General features: G+C 36.9%; 1 long non-coding RNA gene across 1 annotated transcript in view; it reads right to left on the minus strand.

Annotated features, from left to right (window-relative positions):
* Window positions 1-21675, minus strand: part of LOC127384363 (uncharacterized) — a 78059-nt gene that overhangs the window by 46447 nt on the left and 9937 nt on the right. Inside the window, exons 3-6 of the long non-coding RNA XR_007889410.1 lie at window positions 16123-16298; window positions 13272-13344; window positions 5154-5258; window positions 2305-2401 (exon numbers count right to left, since the gene is read on the minus strand). This is a non-coding gene — a long non-coding RNA (uncharacterized LOC127384363). The remainder of the gene's footprint in view (window positions 1-2304; window positions 2402-5153; window positions 5259-13271; window positions 13345-16122; window positions 16299-21675) is intronic.

Genomic DNA, 21675 nt, shown 5'->3' on the forward strand with positions numbered 1-21675 from the left:
ACAGCCCTGCTTCGTGTCATGTGGCAACTGAACAAAGTTGAACACACACAGGCAGACATTGAGGTGGCCAGCTGGCATGGGAGGTAAGCGCTGCAAGATCATTTTGCCCACCCACATAGTCAGTGTTTTAAAACCAGTAAATAGAAATACAACAGTAGCTTTATAGAAAGGCCAGACCATAAATAACTAATCCATTGGATAAATATGTTTACATCAGACAGAAATGCAGAGCTCATCAGCCAAACTTTACCTTATATAAAATTTTTTTGAGCATGTGCTGTTGCCAAATGTCAGTAATAGAGAAAAATACACTCTGAAATTAGCCAAATTTTTTGTTGCCTCATGCAACCAACTCCAGAAATAGAAGCCCTTCTCAGGAGACATGCTATATTTTAATACGCAACTATCTTTGCACCATGAAAACAACTATGATATTGGTCACATAGAGTTTCCCTCAGGATTCAACTCATTCTGCAGTTTTCTTATTAATGTGATCATGATAATGATTGTATTAGCAAATATGAAAGCTGCCTGTGTTAGCAAGTTCACTTTGGTAACTGTATTTGAACATTAAAGGGAATTACGTTAAGATATTAGGAAGTGTGTTCTTATCTCTTTTATTCCCAACAATGTATCTGTGTAACTGTATCACAGTTGGAGAAAGCCATAGAATTCTTCATTATTAAATGAAAAATAATTTTAATTTTACACTTCAAAAGTAATATACTTTCATCATTTGCATTAACCTAACTGTGAGCTAGACAAGCACCCTTAGGGATATCAGAGCTCTAAGTAAATAGCAGTTAATAAAAATTATACTGAAAGTGGGTTTTGCCACTCAATTATAAAAATAATGCTTCAGTTTAATATTATTGAGGACAATTATTCTTTAAAATGTAGGAAAACTATTGAATAATACATTCACTTTTTTTTAAGAAGATGACATAAGCTCAATAATTTGAACTTTATATATTGAGTACAAACTATGTTTCCCTTTCCTATGCAACTGTTAGGTTTCAGCCACATTTCACTATGGTGACAGAAAAGATAAGGAAGGGGGCCAAGAGGTGGTCATCTTTCCCCTATACTGATCTGCTCTGAGATGAAATAGCAAAAAGTTTAAGTAAATTGTTCCTCATAAACCAGAGGAAGGAAATCAAAGCTAATACTGCATTGCTCTTCTAATCCCTGTCCAAGGACATTATATGGGTCACAAATCAAGTTTCTGGGGCAGCATGGGCCCCAGGAGGTGACACACAAAGAAACAAACTAGAATTAGAGTCAAATATCAACACCTACAAAAAAAATCCATTTTTTTCAGTGCTTTGAGGTTGATACAGTAAAAATATGGTTAATGGTGTAGAATTTCCTAAGCAACTGCCCTATGTGTTTCCACAACTTCTTTCTAAGCTATTTTCCTACAAGCTGTAAAAGAGGAAAACCAACCAAAACTTAATAACAACAATTAAAAAAAAAATAAATCAAGCTATTTTGGAGAGAAAACTTTATTACCCTTTCCTTATTATGTAGCTTTACAGGCAAAAGTAAACCATTCTTAATGAAGTGCACAACTAGCTTTTCCTTTGCAGCAAGATAGCATCAAAGCTAAGACTTTATTTGCATTCAAGAAAAGACTGGACAATTATAAGACAGCAAGAAGAGTCACCATCATATTGAAAGGGAAAAACATATTTTGCTCGAGTTATAAAAGAAAACTATATGTCTCAGAACATAATCTGGCCTGTACCAAGTCAGGGAATTACAAAAATCTTAGTCTCACTTGAGAGTTAATACTGAGTTTTACAGAGTATTTTTTCCCCCTGACACAAGGCAGTGGGCAGTATTTGATCCAGGTACCACAGAGCTGATTTGATTATAAAATGAGGTCTGCATTTGGCAAGTCCTGGAGAAACCAGGCCCACAGAGCCTGCAGTGCAGTGTTTTCTGCAGCTGCTCAGTAAATCCTGCTTGTCAGATTTGCTGCATATTTCTTACCCAGAGCCTCCCTGGTTTTTAAAATAACTCCACACCAAGAACTGAAGTTTGACTCTCTCAGTTCCCAGGTTGAGTCAGGAAGACTGCCAGTTACTTGTAACTCTGATTAGAAAATAATAGAGCTAGTAAGAGGGAAGCCACACAGGGTTCATCTGCATACCTCTGTATTTGAGAGAGAACAAACACATTTTCAGGTTCTGTTTGAGGTTTAGGCACAATTTCCCATCAATCCTAATTTCATGCTTTCTTAGTTTTCACCTGGTTTTACCAGAATTCCTAAAGTCTTACTTCATACATTTGCTCACTTACACTTTTATCTCCTTCAGCTGGCAGGTAGGGTTTTGTTCTCAGCAGGCCACGCATAGCTACTGAAGCATGTTAACAATTGGGGGAGTCCACGATCTGGCTGCAAGAAACAAAAGTTGCAGAGCTTTGCATGGGATGAAGATGGATCACAAGTGTAGCAGACAAGTGGCTCTCCAGAAACATTTTCCCACTGGGTATTTTATCAGAGCACATTGCTAAGGAAGAAAATAATCTACAGAAGCACGAGACTGCCATTGATGGCAGTCACCAGTCCCTCATGAAAAATCAGCATAGAGTTTAAAAAGGGCTTTGAAGTAAAAGGACATGCACACTAACAATAATCGGGTCTTAGCTTTCACTTTCCCTTCCTTGGACCTTTCCCTCACCTTTTTCCTCTGTCTCTCACTCCATTCTTCACTGAAGCCTCAGATTTTGACCACTGCCCCCATCTCCTCTCTATTTTATGCCACAAGTGAAAAAACGCCATGGCTTGACCTGCCTTACAGCTAGAACCAACATTTATTTCTTATTAGCACATATCAGATATAACTAAAATTTTCAGCGGTATGGGAAAATAATGTGAATGGGACCCATATGGCCAAAATAAAACTCAGTGTTTTGTTTACATACTTCCTGAATTAAGGCACTGGTTTTTTCTTAGCTTCTAGTAGGTTATCTTGGTTATCATGCACAATAGCTACTATTTGTCACTATGTAAAATTAAATTATCACATTTGGGGATTTTCTCTGTAGGAGAGTCACATCACAGGAAAATAATATGTATAAAAAAATCTCTTTGCTTTTTCATGAAGGAAATAAAAGTACCTGACTATAATTTTACCTGTATTACTATTGAATTCAAAATGAATAATAAAAACAATTTCCGAAACAAATCTTCACAGAAGCATGGTAGGATAAGTAACACAAGAGGACCATTAGGAATAGAAAAATCTATAAGGGAACTAATAATGAGATGGTTACAATTTGTATTTCAATATGAGTAGAAATGTCACCAAATAACTTTAATTACTGTAACAAGGTATTCAGTTTTCTTCTTTGAATGCAGAAGTTTGATTCTTAAAACAAATACCTGTTTGTTACCTACTTAAACATCTGAAAAGTCAAAAAGAATTATTAGATCATGTAGTTAAACTAGCGATGCAAATTATTTTTCTCTACTTTTGCTGAATTGTTCATAATAATTAATTTTCCTGGTTTTTGTCCTGATGGTGAAGTACATTTTAAATTAGTCATCTGGTGTTAAATAAGGGCTATTATAACCTGCACAGTAAAAGATTTATTTGGTGGTAATGTATTTTCTATTTTAGTAGTTAAAATGCAACTTTATATCTGGGTTGACTTGTACACCATGTCATCCAAAATTATTTCAGGTTCAACACCTCCATTGTTTGCAGTAATCCTTTTAATATTTAGCCTGGAGAGAGCCAACAGGTCACAAAAGTGACTTGCTCTTGTGCTGTGAAATTTCTTTTGGATTTGAAAAAAACCCTGAGCTCATGGGGCCATGACCTCAGTCAGGAAGTCTGTAATTTCTAGTGTTCATTGGCAGGGGGGCGACAAGCTCCTTCATCTCATGACCAACCTCAGAAACAGCCACATCCTCTGAGACCTGAGTTTTAGAAAGAGCAGCTTTGCAGCTCAGATGGTTAACATCTATGTAAAAAACTCTTCGTAGCCAAATCCCTAATAGTCCTGCACAGTGAGGTGGTTATATTTGCACATAATGGCAAATATGTTGTTCATATTGAGTTGCCTTTTGTCCATTAAAAAATAAGCACCTCTAAATGGAAGATGTTTTAACCCAGGGAATGAAGATGAGTTCTGAATTTATGATACCCTGCCCTCTAAGCCTCATTTTCTGTAGCAGTTTACATTTCCTTCATATCATTTGAAACAGCTCTCTCCCCCTCTTTAAGTTCTTTCTCTTTAAGATGGAAATAAGAGCCCTGTATGTGAAAAGGAGATAAATCTCCTAATGTTCTCCAGGTACCTAGCTGGTACATTGATGAATGTCTTAAATGAGACCAAAAGCAAACATAGAATTCCACATTTAACTCAAGCCTAGAAGATGTGAAAGTGCTCTGCAGTGAATAATGAAAAGAAAGAAGAAATAGTAGGAAACTGCCTAGAGTATGTGCAAACATGTAATTAAGGACTGTGCCTTAATGCAAAAGGCAGATGAATTAGAACTGCAAATCCACTTACACTTAGCACTCCTTGCTTCAGAGAACTTCACGGATTAATGTTCTTTTAATGTATTTCTGAGTAATAAGGTACAAGCCTACATATATATATTTAAGCATTGAATGAGCAATGGATCAAGTCTTTGATTCATGAGAGATTTCCTGTATAACAATTACATTAAATAAAATCTGGCTAAGAAATGTCTTTTGTACCAAAAATTAATTTCAAAAAAGTCATCAATTTATTAATAAATCTCTAACAAACAGGTCAGATATTGCTTTCCAAGTTAAAATTAAAACAGTCATCATTAAAAAGAACTCACACCATTATCCTAACCCCATTTTAACAAACTCAGTCAAAACCTGTGTTTAGTACAAACTGCAACTTTGCAGTCATATTATCTTTATTTCCCCACTGTTGTGGTGATTTACTCAACTGTCACCCTGCACCATACGTTCCCTCAGGGTGCATCTCCCCTACCCTTTTGGTGATCCCTGATGGCACCTGGTCCACCCACACTGCAAACCCCATGGTGCACATTTAAGCCCTGCTCCCAAGTTCGCCATGGACAGGGTTGAGGACAGGCTGGAAAACACACATAGATGGGGGAAACACCCAGTTTCAGTGTGGATTTGACCCCACCATACCTGCTGTTCCCTTATTTGATGGCTCACTTGACTTTCCTGAAGGTCTGGTGCCCTCGTGCAGCCCTCTGTACCCACACCTACAGGGACACTCTCCACTGAAGTTACCTGTGTTGGGGAAAAAAAAAGGCAAAATGGAGAAAAAAACCAAAATGAGAGTATGCACTTAAGCACAACTATAGTCTAGGGAGATAGTGACTCTTTTCCCACAAAGGCCTCCTCAGAAGCTACCCACTCTGCCCCTTCTCTCTCCTTACTCTAATGTGCATCCTGTTAGGATTGCACATTCGGATTAGCTATTCAGCTGATGTTAATTCAGCTCAGTTAATTCCAATTGCCAACAAAGGGAAGGAACAAAGGGTAAAATAAATAAAAATAATGAACCAATTGCTCAGTGAGTGTAATTGCATAGGCTTCAATAGAACTACACTAATTTCCAGCAGCTGGATTTCTGGCTCTTTATTTACTTTACCTCCTGTTCTTAATTTCCTACCCTCCTATTTGTTAGTTATTTTCATGTTCTATGGTGGCTTCATTTGGAGTGTAAATTCCTTGAGGAACCACATTTATTTTTTTAAACAACCACACAAGCCTAGGATGCAAAGTAAATGCACTCCACTATATGATAGGTTGTAGAGATGTGGTAGGTACAGAGACAGTGTAGAACTGGAATAAAAAATATGCCCACATATATTTTCGTCCTTGGACAAGATCTTATTACATAGACCATGTTCATCATTGCATTTTACAATCCATGACTTAGGAATAATTTTTTTGGTCAGGTTTTTGTATAAAATAGCCTTCATATGTTTCTAGGCCGACTTGCTCTCGTCCCTTGAAAACATAACAACTTAATAGACATGTTTCTTAATGACTATAATTTACATTGACTGAACAACAACCCCCTCCCCCACCAACTATTTGAGTAAGATTGGGGTGGACAACATGCAAAGGGCTGTTTGGAAAGTATCACAATACTCTCTGTTGCCTAAAGCTACTGCTGGTGAGTGGACATACTTAAAACCCCAACAATTTGACATTCTCTTCCACTTTTTAGACCTATTTCCTACTTCTCCAAAGACGGAGCTTTGAGAGAGCTGATAGCTATTTTTTAGCTGGTGGACGTTTTTTCATGATCTTTTCTTCTTTTATTTGTATCCCTAGCAAAGCAACCAACAGGCTAAATTAGCCAAGCAGCGTGATTTGATGAAAACTTTTTAAAGAGACCATCCTAATAACTCTTAAAAGTTTAAATCTGTTGAACCACAAAGCAATCAAAATACATAAAGATTAATGCCACAAACAGATACAGAGATACACTGAAATACACTACAATACTTCTGCAAGAGTTCCCTGGAGGCCTTGCTACTTGTTGACAACCAAAAAATATATTGCTAAGGATTATTATGACCAAGATCTTCAGAGCTCCTAAAAAAATATAAGTTAATAAATCAACCTCTGCTTGCAAGTTCTTTCCGAATAGCTGAGGAATATATTTAATAAAAATATTTTTGTGTTCTCATTTTTTCTCAGGAATTGTATTCTCTTAGACACTAGAGAATCAGGTATCAGGAAGTATTGTATGACTATCATTGCAAATTGCCATCTTATTTAACCCACTTGCATGTGAAATTAGTTTTATCTTTTTTTGGGGAAAAAAAAAAATCTATAAAGTAGTAACAATTACTAGTCAAATAGTTCTCTCAGTACCAGTTGCACAAAATACTTAGGACTAAGACTTTGCAATCTTATAGTGAAAACATTAGAGCTTGACAGGTCCCATGGGAAGGAAAGGCTTTTCTAATACAAAGTATGCCTGTAGCTGGCTGGCCAGTACACCTGCAGCCAGAGGGCTGGGCTTCAGCATGCAGCATCCCAGCACAGAAGTATGAAGTTTAATTTTTTTCCTCCAAATAACTCTGTATTATCTTTATACAGATAGAGATATAGGTTACAAAGGCTGTGATGGCTTTTTATTCTCAGTCTCTCTAGCAATTTTCAATGCTATTCCTCAGATCCATCTATCAGTAGCTAATACTGACATATGTTAAGTTATGACACAAAACAGTGTTTTACTTTCCCCTTACTTCCATCCTCTCTGTTTGTATTGCACTTCCATAGGGAAAGCAGAAACTTCAGGCTGCAATCTGTCAAGGTATTTTTAACATACAAGTTTTAACCTTGGAGTTGTATTATGTAGCCAGCATAATGATAAAATATCGTATCTTTATTTTCTAACAATGGGCACAGATGATGTCTTGAACACTGATTCAGGTCAAAGTAATCTTGTTTCACGATTTCTGTAGCAGAAGTTACCATCTGCCTCTATAAGCCAAACTCATTATCAAAGCAGAGGTATTCAGTACTGTAAAATGAAATTTTAAATACAAAGAAGAAATCATTTCTACATTTCAGTCCTAAAGCCAGACATGTTAGGCAAACCCGCTCATAATTTTCAAAATAACGTATTTGCAGTTAATTGGAAATATCAATGGATCTCTTCACAAAACCCCCAAACAAACACAGATTCAAATAGACTCTAAATTATTGTGTCACTCACACTTAAAGATTTTGCTTATAGTTATTTTGGCACATCATCTAAACAAAAATACTCCATAAACATTTTCCTACTAGGTTTCCATTTCCTTATGTACAAATGCTATTCTGAGATAAAACTGACGAAACACCATCCTGCTAAATTATACTGATGTGGCAGCCTAGGTAGAGGAAAGTGTGAAAAAAAATGGTTTGTGGAAGAAAGACTGACTGCCAAGGAATCTGGTGTTACTGTGTTTTAGAAGAGGACTCATATATTAGAAATTAGGTTATTTAAGTGTGAGGTATTGACTAGGTTTTTAACTGAAGGGTGTTACTGTTATTTTCACATTAATCTCGTTTCTAAGGTTTTGCATTAAAACTTGTGTAAGGAGCAAAAAATAATGCAAAACTCACCCCATCTCCCACAGATCAAAAGCCCCAGTATTCCCCCTGAGATTAAGCTAGCACTCATGTAGGATTTACCAAGGACAGTGGGTCAAAGACGGAGTTGAAGACGGAAGTTGAAATGGAAGTTGTAAAATTTGGTCTGGGGACTATTACAGAGCCAGTAGTTAAGGAGTTTAGTCCAGCAGTAAATCAGGAAAGCTTGAACAGCAAAGGGACTAAAGAGCTCAATGTTGTCCATAGTGGTGTTGTTCTATTTCAAGAGCTTTCACTCTCAAAGTCATCAGGGTAGATGAATTTGTTCTTTTGGGATTTGGTCTTTTACTATCAGTCAGGAAGAAGAGTCTTAACTTCTTCAGTGCAGGCTTTATCCAGTTTATGATTCCTCTGAAATGCCTTTGCCTACACATATTTATATATATTTACTGTGAGAACCCTTTCCATGAGAAAATATATAAGCAACTTTTTACCAATAATTCATTAAAATTTACAATAGCTTTATGCTGTAAATATCTCTATGAAAATGTTCCTAAAGAAAAAGTGATTTTATTGCTGACATAAAATGACTATCCATTTTTGAAATTAATTTCTCTTATCTCAACTATTTTGTGTTGGAGAGGTCTGCATGCACTTCTGATGTTAGTACTCATTAAAGTCTTAGTCTTAAATCCCTGGTTGGACAGACTGCTTTCCGGGGATGAAGTCCACCTAGATGAGAACAGACAGATCTGGTGAAACAGGAGACAGGGAACGTAGGAGTTCAGGGGTTTTTAGGTTTGTTTTGATCTTGTCTTCTGCTCTTGTACTAAACCTTTCAAAAATTTCATCTTCATGATCATCATAAAAAGCTCAGCCAAAAGTTTATCTTGGTACAACCTATGCAAGACCTCTAAATATACAAGTCTTATCATATTTCCTACTTAGTCTTAGTTTTCATCAGACAAAATACAAATCATAAAGAAAACTAAAAAGCCTATAAAACCCCAAAATACGCAGGGTTTTTTCTTCTTTTCAAATTAACAACTTGGCTTTTACATCACTAATAAACTGTACTGTGTTGAACAATGTTTAAAGATGACTCTTCAGCTTAAGGACAGGTTATGGAGTGTTTACTCAATTTATAGTTATAAAATTACAAGTTTAATTATAAATTTTCATATTCTAGTATCTCTGTAACTACCTTCAAAACCAGTCCAATTCAACTTGAGGATTAAGAGTTTATTCATAAATTGTTAATCCCATTGTCAGAAGCATTTTTCCTATAATGTATTTATTTTTACTGTTCTTGAAATCTGTGAAGTAAAAATATAATAAAAGCTTAAAAACAATTTCTCCTAGATAGTTTATCATGCTATAGATTCCTATCATACACACAACCCCCTGAAAGTATATTTTATAATGTGTATTTCCCAATTATTAATGATCGCTGTCATTATTAATTATTTTGTGCTGTCAGATAAGAACTGAAGTTATCAATTAAAGTAAAATGAGAACTCATCCCATTTAACTCAACCTGGTCACATAACTAGCACTCATTTATAGACTCCTCCATTAATGGTGTCACTCCATTTGCAGACTATCATAGCGAGGGGAAATAAATGTCCCAAATTGTTTCAGGCCTATATAATGTGTAAATTGCAATGTCAGGTAAAGCACTAATGCCATTCATAGCACAGTTCTATGGGGAAAAAAATGAATTCATTATAACTACACCATATATTTTTATTAAGTACTCCAGCTGAGGTACTGATGCCTATGCATCTTTAACAGTAAAGGCAGGAGACTCTGGATACTGATGTTTTTATATTATTATTTTTTAAAAAAATTTTAGGAAAGAAAATGAATTCTTTTCCAGCAACAGTAAAATTGGAGAAGCCCAGAGTGCAATTTTATAACCAGTTGACTGTAAGTGCCTCCAGTGCCACAAAATACAATGTTATCTGTTCCTGTAAAGTAAACATTATGTTACTGTAGCACACACCATTTTCCTTGTCCTGCTTGTCATTTAAAATAGATTCCTCACAAGTAGATAGGAGTCTTCATTCTTACTGCTCAATGACACTGACTAAAGAAAGATGGAAACCCTAAAATTTTTTCGTCTGATTTTTGCCTTTCCCAAAGGTAAAGCCATTTTCCATGGCACATATTATTTACTCGCTCACAAACTTTGGCTCGATCTAGGGGTTGAAGACAGTATAAACGGCTGTAACTAACAGTTTGCCTTGGAATGTCTTTTGCCCAGACTGTATTACTTGGAGGAAGAAGTCATACCTGCAAGTCACTCCTGTGCAAATGCTACGGACACTTACATTCCATTTAGTTTTTTCAGAGGGTGGAAAAGGAACAGAAGTAGGTTGCTGAACATCAAGGGTAGATTTTGTGGTATGTTAGCATTGCAAAGAAAAGAACTGTTAATGTATTCTGTTAAAATCGGAATAAATATTTAAAACTCCAGAAATTTGAAACTCAAGCCCATAATCCTAACATTTCTAGATTGCACAAGCATTAGCTGAATTTTATCAATTTACCTTTGAAAAGGGATAAATTATGCAAATGAAATATATATTTACAAACTGTGTTTTTTTGAAGTTCAGAATTTTAAAACTGAATATTAAGACTATGCTACAATTTTTAAAGACAAACAGGGAAACATCAGAAGGTATGGTTTTTTTCTCCTCTTTCAGATGGTGTGTGAAAACCCTTCAATAAATTTGTGCCTCTGCATTTGTACAACAGTTTCAAATTACAAACTGCATTCCCTAACTATTACAGAAAACCATTGTATTTGGTGGCAGTATTAAATTATTTTTCTGTTGGCCTAGGATGTGTACTAGTCAAGGCAGAACTATTTGGTCAACCACACATACAGGATTGTTTACCCATTATTAATACAGCACATATTAATCATGCACGAGCATATGTGTAGACAGATAAGGGGCTGACTGCAAGCCCCAAGTTTACCTCCACCATCTGTAAATTGTCTCCAGTCAACCATACAAATGTTTCCTCCAAGCACAAGGAGGTGGAAAGACAGATCGACTCTGAATAGGAAACAACTCAAGTTCTGAAAGAAGCTTCCCATATTTAAGGCTATTTTTGCCACCTTCTTCTCCCCAGCTTTCACAGCTTTGTCGACCTTACTGCTGCTTGACTTGGCCAGAGGAGGCAAACTTTCTTGTCTTTGTTTAGTGACTACATAAAGCAGAAGAAACCAGGGACCATAATTTTCAAGTACTCTGGAAACAGTACCAGTTACATTTTGTTCTAAATCAATAGAACTACAAAATTATTGTTGAAAACCCCTGAAATCCACAAAATCCACTTATGAAATTGGAAAAAAGGTAGGCAGAGGCATAATATACCCCAATATCCCTTTTCTCCTCCTGTCAGCGTCTACAGCAGAGTCAGAAGCTGGATGGAAATGAGTCTACAGTGCCAGAGAAAGAAACCCTCCACTGACTGAAATAACTGCTGCAAGGTGAACGGTGGCAAGATCTGCATGGACCTGAGAACACATTTGCCTTGAGTTTTGCAGGCACCATCATTCTATCACTGTTATTCTTCTCCACATAAAAAGAATGTAAAGGCTTTCCATGCTCAGCCTGACCTTATATGAATTTTGTAAAATGTTTGTCCTTGTGTTCTCTCAGACAGTAGTTAATACAAATCTAGAGGTCATACTCAAGAGATAAAATCATGTAAATAGCAGCAGAGTTTATTCATTAAAACTGTCTCCATCAATACAGCTCTTGCTGATTTTCAGATAAAGCAGAATCTGTGACTCAAAATATTTTAGACTTTGAATTTGGTGTAGTCATAAAATAACCCAAACCAAGGGAAATACTGTGTTATCTGACAGCAATTAAAGAATGTGTAAATGGTTTGTGTATCTTATAAGGCTGACACCTCCCAGAAGGCTGCCTGTAACACCTTCAGTGTTTTAATCCTAGGTCAAATCTAGTTTGCATTTCTCACATGAATATCCACTACATTTTAGGAAGCCTTTTATGCTGTTTCCCAACTTCGCTTCTAGTGGCAGAGAGAAAGGGACAAGCAAATTTTTCAAAACACCCTGTATGTGAGATTCTAGATGTGGTACTTGGAAATACCTCTAAAAAAGACATTTCATTAAAAATTCAAAATGTAAAAGCATTATGCTTCCATTTCTGCAGTGTCTGGGAAACTGTCCAAATAAAACCAAGGGTTGTACTATGCACATTTTGCAAATCTTTCCCAATGTTCTATGCTTTTTTCCACAAGTATTGTGGAAGCCAAACAATTTCTATCCAAATTAGCAACAGTCACTCAGCCAAAAAACAAAACAAAACAGAAAGTTAACATTTTGGAGCAGAAGAGTGTGAGGAAGAGAGAGATCTTTCTGTCCAATACCTACTTTTCTTGTGGATTATGTAGATGCTGGTTTCACCAACTCACAGTTGAAGCTCCACTGACACTGTAATAATAAAACTCTGTGCCTTTGTGCACCTTTAAGTAGGTGAGCCATTAAACAGAGAAATATACACATTCCTTCTAAGTCATATGAAACTGTTTGACTATAAAACACCAGCATTCCCCCTCTTTAGCATCAGACATAATCCCTTCTTTTTAGCGTGAAGCTTGGATAATTTCTGATTTTTTTTATCCCAGTTCCTTTTCCTCTAACATACCACCCAGAGAGGCTTTTGGTAGATCTTGTGTTTGGGTCACAGAAAAAGAAAATTAGTCCCTCTGCTTTTCATGTTATTGAGAGTTTCAGACCGCAGTGGATACCATTAATACTGACATTCCAGGATGTACAATTATTCTTCTTTGAATTTTGTTACTTATTACTAGTCAGGGCAACTAGAATTTGGACTTCTTCATGGACTTTAAAAAAGAATAATGGCAGGCTTGTTCCTGTTACCACTTAAGATAGCAAAACTTTTGCCATGACTTCAGCAGAGTCCCAGGCCCTCGAGGAGGACTTTTACAACATTCAGCTTCAGCTTTTGAAGTTCCACATGGTTCAACTCAAAAGTTGAGCCACTTAGGAGGAGCAATTTTTCAGATTCTTCTTTGCACACCAAAATTCACATTCAAAAAATTGTAGAGGACAGTTTAAAACAAAAATAATTTTACCAAACATGCCACTCTTACCAAACACACACACACACCCACACACCCATTTTTACATGGTACCTGCTGTTTACTGGGACCTTGGCAAGTTCACGTCACTTGCTGTGATTTCTGTGATTTCAAAAGGAGGCAGTCACTGTAAGAAAGAAGCAGCAATAATATGTTCTGTGTTACTGAGCAACAGCTGATATAAAAAATACAGGAGCTGGGGATCACTTTTATCTCCTTACAGTCTCACTATACTCTGGTTAAAATGTTATCTGAAAGTGAACTCCTTCCAGAACAAAAATATTCATGTTTGACTGGACCACCTTCTGTGCACATCATCTACCCACCGGTTGTACCCAGCTAGTGGAAAGCTCTTCTATTTAACCACCGGAATGTAGAATTACTACACCTTTGCTCTAGAGTGATCACATGCATCTTGTGACCCACACTTCCATTCAAAAAGAATTAAATAATATCATACTTAAAAGAAGTGTGAATAGTTATTTATACCATCTGAAGAAGTCACTTGCACATGAAAATCGTTTGTGCAATCATTTCCACTTCAGTGCAGGAACAGGATGATGTTCTCCCATGATGCCAAGCAAAACAGTGTGGCTGCTGTGGCAAGGGCAAAACAGCTTTCATTGGGGAAGCTGACATGTTATTCCTTTTGCAAAAGCTTTTAGAACTTTCTGAAAAGGGACTCAGTATTTGGTGAAGCATTAAGGACTTTTTGGAAAATGTGCTTCACTTCATAAGAAGTTGCTCAGAATGTGGTTCAAAATGTGTTTTTCTAACTAAAGAGAAACGTTTGGTGCATATGAAAAAATACAGAAACCCATGAAAGATATCTTTGTTAAATGTCAGTGATATGTGTCTGTTATTTTTCTGTCTAGCAAGCTAATAAACTTAAGACCAGTTGCTTTACAGACAGGGTAGTTATTAGCTCTCAGTAGAAAATAATGTACCACAGGGAATTTACAGTATAAGAAAAATGCTCTTAAATTTTTGGGGCCATCTGAGCCACCCAGGCTAAGTGTTTTCTGGCAGTAGAGGTGTTATTGTTGCCATATCCCTGCCACATGATGTTATTGTCCTTTGTAAAAAGTAGTTTTCCTATTAACAAGCTCTGCTTAAGCCCAACAGCAAGTAGATGATTTCATTCTCGTACCCTGGATGGAAGAGATGGTTTTGAGGATTGTGCAGCAGTGGTAAAGAAAAAGAGCAAAATTGCAATCTGTGGTTTAAATAAGCAGGTGGACTACAGTAGAAATGCACTTCATTTCTGATTATGCTCACAGAAAAAAAGAATAGCTGAAGGACTAGTTGATTATAGTGTAAAAGGCAAACTTGTTGCTTCTGCCGTTCAGAAAGAACAGAAGATTCCCAAACACAAAAAATAAGACACTACAAAACCAAATCTACATAAATCAACTGGAGTTTTTATTTTCATGGAATCTCCTTTTTGCTATTAGGTGTCTTCTGTTTTTTCTTAATTGTAATCTGAATCTAGTTATTGAACATCCAGACTGGTAGTAACAGCAGCTACCGTTAAAAGCCCAACAACCAGACTATGTGGTGATTGTCAGGATTTAGCAACCACCTTCCAGACAGAAAAATAAACATGAAATTATGTTTGCAAACCCCCAAACAATGTCTGGCTATACACATTCTTGGCCTTAAATTCTGCTCTTTAATAAAGCAAATATAAAACGATTCTGCATTGAAACTTGACAAAATTGCTTCATCCCTTATTTCAGGGTACCCATATGGAAGTTGAGGGTTTATGAGTGTAAGTAGATTAGACCTGCAATGTTATTTTCAATCATGTACTTATTAATGAGCAAAGGTCTTTTTAGATACAAACCAGATGCAGACCAGCTGCTTTGTGTATCTGCAAAAGTGGCCCCAAAGTGAACAAAAAAACTGCAGATACCTATCTTTGAATAATAGCATTTCTGTGTCATACAATTCCTCCACATTATTCTTGTGCAACATTTTTCCACAACTAAACAACTGGTGGGCTCCTCAGCTAAGGTCAAAACCCTGCGATACGATCTGCCTGAACACGTTGTTCCATAGTCAACAACAGGGCTGAACCTGCTCGTTCCCAGGTCCCTGGGCTGTCCCTGGGCAGCACAGGCACAGGGCTTCCCTTCTACCAGTGCCATCATGGGGACTAGGGTGGAGCACTGGGAAGAGGTGAGTCAGCCCCCCTGCCTGTCCCCTGCTTATTGCCACGTTCACCCGCAGCCAGGACGTGCTGACAGGGCTGTACAATAGCGGCCCAGATCGAAAAACAACAGATCATGCCAAACAAAACAGGCTGTTCGAGACAAGGACTGTAAATCCCAGAGGAGGTCAGTGTCTCCTTGACCATAAACAAATGATAATGATTAAAATTAACACATAAATTTGTGTATGGGGAGGGGAAGAGACGCCTTAAGGAAAGCTATGATACTTAGTAATAACCTAAACTCCACTGCATGTACCTCACAGTGATCTGCAAGTGGTAGCTTCTGAATAAGGGCCGGAAGCAGTATCTGATTGGAAAAATATTATGCCACCAGAAAGCAAGAACTGCAAGAAAAGAACCCACAGCACTTGAGACTAACGGCTGAAAGTTTAATCTGATAGAAAAATGAGTGCCTGTTGATCTGGGGAAAACATAATGTGAAACATGTTTGCTGAGTGAGAAAAATGTTGATTGGGCAAAATTAAAAGCAGCTGTGGTGTGACAGTGGAAAACCAATTAAATAAATGTGACATGGCAGCAAAGTAGTCCATGTGGATTGGGGTCTGTGATGTTAATAGAGGGGACAGTGATGTAAAAGTTACTTGCTAAGCTGTAACTGTGATAACAGGATCAGCGACCTGCCAAGGTGGGGGTAATAGGTGTATTACTCAGTGTTTCTACATATCTTACTCTTATAATTATGGTCCAACTCTCAGCTTCCCAGTTGACACTGCTTCTGATGAATCTTGATGGGATGTCACAGGCTATGGTGAAGAGAAGTGACCAACACATGTAGCCTTTGTCACCTAGCAGCTCCCTAATATTCTCCATTCCCTGGACTTCTCTTCATGTTGTTCGACACCAATCTTGAAAAAGCAAAGAAACAAACATCATAACACAAAAAGCCCAATTAAGCAGTGTGTTCTGCCCAACAAGAAGTGTTAAATTGACCATTTTGTGACTGTCAAGTCAATAAGAATATAATAAATAAGTACCAATAACCTATACTATCAAAAGCAGATCTTCTATAGCTGTCACTACTCTCCTTTGAAAGAACATGCAGTGTCTGTAATGGGATGGGGTTAATTTATTTTTGAGCTATTTCTACAACATAAATTGTTGTCCTGGCTGTAAAGACAGAAGATGACACATTGTATCACAGGCTGGAAGGGTGAGACACACTGGCCATAAATGTTTTGTAAAGGGGCATAGGATGAGAAACTGCTTTGCGTACTGGAAAATGCTGGAAAGCTGAAATCCAAACGCAGAGAGCAAGGCTTATGTAATTTTTTAACTTTTTTTTTTTTTTTGTGGGCTTCTTGAACAAAGAAACCAGTATTCAATTTTTCTGTTTATTTGAATCACTTAAAACATTTTGCCAATGAGTCACTGTCAAAAGACTAGATGAAAAGGCTTTATCATAAAGAGATAATGTGAGAAAGCAATGCAAGTTAGTGTTCCAGATTATTACACACTTTTAACCAGACTCCTCATTTTCCATGTATGCTTGGAACAGTTTGGTCAAACACAGGGTTTTTACGCCCTAGAAGGTGTCAACAGTTCTGGTTCCTAAAGCTTTCTACATTTCCATAGAAAGGGAGCAACTTTCATTCAAGCTTCCCTAACACTCTCCCACCTTTTCCTTAAGGGACCACTTCAGGATGAATGCATGGTTTAGTCTCCATGACCCACTCACTTGTTGGTGCCACTGTGCCTGCCAATAAGTGACTGAAATTAGCTTTAACTGCAAGGCGAACACTACAAGTAGTTAGACAGACACCAGTAATTCATCCTTCACTTAATGCATATTTCTGATACTGTTAATCTGCTTGAATCAGTGACCTACAGCTAATGGATTCAAAAGGCTTTTTGCTTAAGTCTGATCAAGCTATTACTAATACAGCTGGGCAAAATGTACAAAAACCCCCTTTGAATTTAAATATAATTTTCTTAATGACCTTCTCTAATGCCTACAAGTCCACTTGCTTCCAGGTCAGGCTAATGTCTAAAACAATCATCCCAAGCAGCAAAGGGTTATCTTTGGTGCCCACAAACCATTTCATTTGGTGTGCTTTCCTTTTTTTCAACAGCAGCTGGGAAAGTAATTGCTGGTGGAAACACATGGACACAGTGAGCTCTACCATTGCCAGGACTGCATTAGACCATGTGGTTAACTTGAATTGCATGTGTTTGGATTCTGTCTTAACTCTGAACCTACAACATAAGGGGAGCATATTTCCCTGCTCCCACATCATTAATTGCAATCACTGTTATCCAAATAATCTGGTTCATAGATAAAAATTGTTTAAAAAAAAAAAAATTGGGAAAGAGGCAATAGACCAGCTAACAATAGACCAGCTGATCATTTAGGAAAACTAATAAAAAATGTGACATATTAATAAACCATTCCAACTCCTGGCTTGTCAAGTATTTGGCCTATGAAGTAAAACAAATCCAAAATCCATCCGCTAAACTCTACTGACACCAAAATCTATAGGAACTCTGATTCTTGAGTAGGGTGACGGGTCAGTTCAGTGAGTTCAGCCAAGCACTAAGGCCTGAAATTTGGCTTCAGAACTTCTGACATTCCCCACCTCCGAGCAATCCCAAAGGTTTACCAAATGCTGTAAATAAGCCAAGCACAAGTCTCCGAACAAGCAAACGACACAAGAAGTAGCTACATTAGGTTTTAGCAATAAAAATGTTGTTACCTTCTGCCTTACACAGATTTCCTACGTGACAAACATCAGAATTAAACAGTTGCAATATTCAGCACATTTTTATCCAGATAAATATTAGAAACATATTTAATGCAATATTGAAGGGATTACTGAATTCAGAAAAGGGAAAGTCTGACTAATGCTGCAGCTGTGCAGCATTCCAGTGAATCCAAGCCATTGCCAGCATTTATTAGCCACTCAGCCTTTGACAATAAACAATCTTCAGCTCATGATCACATATCCAGACAGAGAGATGTACAGTATTGCTTACACAGACACATTAACACTGTCCTGTCTGTGTGCCATGAACACTCTCAACCATCAACTTTAATTCAGTGAGACTGTTAGAAGAGGTGTAGTCCAATTTTAATTTAATATTCTTTGATGATTATAGATAAATACAGTACTGTATGTTTCATTGTACATTTACTTTTGTTTTCTGGAAGAATTTATTTGGGCTGAAATTTGTGAAGACTATTTATTGCTGACATTAAAGACTTTAGTCATTTTACAAATATCAAACATTAAGTTGGAAAAGATATTTTTCCCCATAGGATTTGGAATCAAACTTCTTAAAGTAATGATAGTAATCTCAATAGGGAGCAGGTTTTCATCCATTGTGGTAAGCATGCTTTGAAAAATAAAATATCAGTCCATATGACTATTTTTGTGTTCCTCCAGAGAAAAAAAGTACAATATTAGGAGTATCAAAGAAATTATCATGATGCTATCCAATTAAATCAGATTAATAAAAAACTTGGGGATCTTTTTCAATAATTCTGTGGAATGAGTGACACAATTTCTGTGAAGTCTTTTCCACTTAAGCATGCACTCTCATTGCATTGAGATCACCATCAGTTATGAGCCTTCTTTATATTTGGTGTCTGGTGAAGGTTCAGAAGAGGAAGTAAAGAAAGAATTGCTAATAACCGCAAAAAACTGCTCAGTGTGAAAGCATTCTGGTTTCTTGAAATACCTGGTTTGCCAAGGACATGCTCGAGGGTTTATAAGAAGCAAGCCAGGACACTTGCTTTGACATACAGCATTAAAACTCAAATAACACCAGCCAACATGAATCTCAGCTCAGCCATTCTAAGAATGGTCTAAATAAGACAATAAGAACGTTTTGCAAAGGAAAAGACAGTGAAATGCTTCAATGCTTCTGATAATACAAAGCAGAAAGTCACACAAGGGAGCCTCTCATTTAAAAATAAATATTTTTTCAATACAGAAGATAAAGTAATTATTTGGCCCCCTTTCTCTTATGTTTTTTTTGTATATGAAGAACGAAATGTCACCCCTATTATCCAGTTATATTCTTGTAAAAGTTCAGCATATCAGAGAAAATCTTAAATAATACTGAGAAAGAGATTATTGTCAGCTGGAGAGTGTTTTATCATGGTACTTTGTTAAGATAGTTTTATAAATACAATCCAAGAACAAGTGGAAAAAGCAACAGAATCCTTGTAATATATGGAAGGATTAGGGTAAGAGTAATATATCTATTTTCATTTTTACTCCAGCACTGGATGTTCCAACGTTATATACAACAGGAAAGTATTTTAAAAGCATATTTTTTTATTAACATCAAATCTTCCCTTCAGTGCAACCATCTTTGGGACATCCAGACTCCTGAAAATGATGATTCTCAAAGTATCCTTGGGTGGCAAGGAGGCAAGCCAGCAACAGTGGAACCAAGCACTCACGTGGGGACCCAACTAACACCAACTCTGACCTGACCACACCACACAGGTGTCTGAGCTGCCAGATGTGCCTGCTGTGAATTGCTGCAGTTTGTACTGCATTTTAAGACAAATATTTTGAGGCAAAGCACATCTTAGAGAAGGATTAGACAAGCAGCCCAAACAGATTTAACACATGAGCAGGTCCAACTAATACATACATTGGTCATCCCAAATTGCCTGTACTTGTTACTAATTCATTTTTCAAAACATTTCACGTGGGAGTGTTTTTGCTAAAAGATGGGCCCATAAATATATGCCCATGTCCAGGAGTTACAAAGAGTTGCAGTTGTATTGAATTTGATCCTTTCACCACTATGACACAGAGCAGGGATGTCACAGAACAGCTACAGGGAGGTGAGAGACATCTCTCATCACCCTGAGCCATTGCTGAATCACACTTGAAGCTGAGCTATGGAGGAAGAATTCTTAGTTCAGAACTGAATACACCTGGGATGAGACAAGTAAACAGTGTTGTGCTTACACTGTTCTCAGATACTTGAGAACCTGAACCTACTCAGTGGCACAAAGTTGTCAGGTGGTCTACCAAAAATGCTCAACACTATAGTGTCATAAAAAAATCAAAATGTTGATAGCACTTGCATCCTCCTCCATTGATGACTGAAGAGTGCAGGAAATTTAAAAATGTGAACATTAGCACTGAAAGTCCCAACATGGTTAATAACTCACATTTACTAGAATTTCACTATTTCAAACAGAATTCCACCTTGAAGAAGCAGGATATCACCTCTGGATTCACGCTGAGTTCAACAAGAAAAGCACAGCAGTACAGTATGTGCCACTGGATATAAAAAAATAAAGAAAATTACTACAGCTAAACTGAGATTATCAAACCTGAGCAAGTTACTGGAATCAATGATCTTCAACTGAAAGTCTACCATGGTGGTCTGATCCACAGGACATTAATTACTGTATAAGGAAGACCAGACTCAATAAATACATTTTTCATTTATGAGTGCAGTGATAACCTGGACAATCAACTAAGATCTTTTAACAAAAACAAAAAAATCATTCATTCCTTTGGCCTTCTGTTAAATCTTTTTGATGCTTCACAGACATTTAGGAGAAGCTGCGGTCAGCGATCAGGAGCTCAGATGCAAGTGTCTGCAGGTGATAGTCACATAAAAGATAAAAGGGCCATGATATCCTATGACATCCAAGCAACCAAGAAGAGCATTGGCAGAAAAGAAAAATAAGGAAAAAAAATAGCCTAAGGTACACAATTCAAGTTGTATGTTTCCTTTAAAAAGAGATACAGAATAAATCCTACTATTTTACCATTACAAATTACTCTTCTTTCTAAACACAAAAAGATGAGAATTAGGGTAACATCTAGAGGTCAACGTAAAAAAGCAACAGCTTCTAGCTTGTCTTTTCTAGGAATAGAGGATAATATTTCCAACTAAGATTTTTAGCACTACCCGCCTAAAAATTTGCATCCTAAATAAAATACATTATTTCCAAATAAGCAACACTACTGGGTTCTTTCCACTCTTGAAAGCTATCCAAATCTGTATGTATATAATATGGTTTTATCACAACCATTATAAAAAACCAATTATTTGCATTAGGCCTTTCCTAAGGACATGCTGCTGAGATTCTCAGCTTAATCTTCTAATTATTTGGTTGTGACCAGAGTTCATTGTGGTTTTGAAGATCAATACTACTTTAATTTAGAACTCACATTCTCAGGATAATCTTTAATAGCTTAAGGAAAAAATCAAAGATAAGGTTGAATAGAACTGTTGTAAGGAGCTGAT

Source organism: Apus apus, chromosome 4 (assembly GCF_020740795.1).
Source record: "Apus apus isolate bApuApu2 chromosome 4, bApuApu2.pri.cur, whole genome shotgun sequence".
Lineage (NCBI taxonomy): Eukaryota > Metazoa > Chordata > Aves > Apodiformes > Apodidae > Apus > Apus apus.